This window comes from Austrofundulus limnaeus, unplaced genomic scaffold (assembly GCF_001266775.1).
Source record: "Austrofundulus limnaeus strain Quisiro unplaced genomic scaffold, Austrofundulus_limnaeus-1.0 Scaffold146, whole genome shotgun sequence".
Classification (NCBI taxonomy): Eukaryota; Metazoa; Chordata; class Actinopteri; order Cyprinodontiformes; family Rivulidae; genus Austrofundulus; species Austrofundulus limnaeus.
Genome location: NW_013952548.1, coordinates 908,355 through 910,024, shown reverse-complemented (window position 1 = coordinate 910,024; position 1,670 = coordinate 908,355).

Here is a 1,670-nt window from a genome sequence, read left to right as displayed (position 1 = left end):
CCAAAGGGAGCCTTACTGTAAAATGTAAGAGCGTAAGTATACTATTAATGACTAATAAACTTGTATAAATGCCATGAGGAAGCCTTATTGTAAAGTGTAAAACTGTAAAACCTCTTTTGCTTGCTTTAAAATGTCATTGTGTTTTATTATTTTACTCAATCTTCTGTTTTCTCTTGGACAGAGTGTTTTAAGATCAAGACAATATTTGTTTGAAGTAATCATTCTTGTTGCTGTTTATCCAGCATCATTCTCTCCTTGGCCCAGTTTTAGCACCAAGAGAGATGTTGTTTTGTCTGTCTTGATAATATTCTGTACAAATGCGTGTATTTGAAACTGCCTCGGTGCACACATTTTGTACCACTGCCCTGTGTGACATGATGTGTGTCTTGCATATTGCAATAAATCCTGGTTGACCTTTCACAGAGTACTTTTTGTTCTTGGRTCTTGTGTTTCTGTATWGGTAAAATAGAGATTTCCACGACATAAAACRTGTGTTTCCAATACATTATTGAGCTTACAACCCTAGCCTGAAATGTTTAATATAGTAACCTTTAGATGCAACATGAAAAGATATAGCTCACTATTTGGCAAGACGCCAGACAGTTTTGTCACTTTCTTGGCCTTAYTTAATGCATAATAAACACTTATTAATGATTTATAAMGTGTTTACAGTAGAATTAATAACCTGTCTATAAACTATWAACTATTTATAAGCCATCTGTAAGGGGAGCCTTATTATAAAGTGGTACCTATAATTTTTTTATAAGAAATGACAGAGTTGTACTTGAATTGTTGTCAAACCTCGGAAATGACATGAAGCTTAATATAACATTAAATGTGTAAGTGTACAGAATATGTGTTATTAATCATTCTCAGCTACTACCATGTCGAAATTCAGCTCGTTATCTGTAAMATTCACTGAATAATAGCTCTTTTTGTGTGTTTTCGTCCTAAAATAGTTGTAGTTTAAAGGTAATATAACTCCAACCTCAATTTACTCAAGTGGTTCTAGCCATTTGTTAAAGTTCAGATGTGATTGTGACAGACTGAAGGTCCTTCCAATCAAACACGTATTAATTTTAAAAAGCGCCAAATGTTTCCTATAGAAGACATTTCCAACAATTCTGTGAAACAAACCATCTGATGYGTCCAGTTAGTTTACGTGCCAGACATTGGTGAAATACTATAACACATCACATTGATTTTTTTTTCTTTTTAATTTGTCAAACTGGACCTTTAAAGGCTACCGTAAACAAGGAGAAAAAATATATCCTATTTTTAGTAAATCTAAAATCAATACTATGAGTTTAATTCAGCTAAACTAGAAAACCATTTGGCAAAAGCTCCAATCTACAAAGAGAAAATTGTRGTCGTTTGCTGAAGAGAAAAAAACATCAAGGTACCACTCGAGAAATATACGCTGCAGCTCCGAATGAAGCACTTGGCTGCTGTGATTGCATCAAACAGGTGTGCAACAATCAAAGAAGAACTCGGCCATTTTTGTGACGCTGCAGCTGTTTCCTTTAGCTTCATTCTGTGAAAACAGCATGTTGCTCTCAAAAGCTAATGTTTCTGTAAATGCCTCATACTTTAATGTCTAATTATTTAGGAGAAAGCTTGTTTTAAGTGTGTGTGTGTGTGTGTGTGTGTGTGTGTGTGTGTGTGTGTGT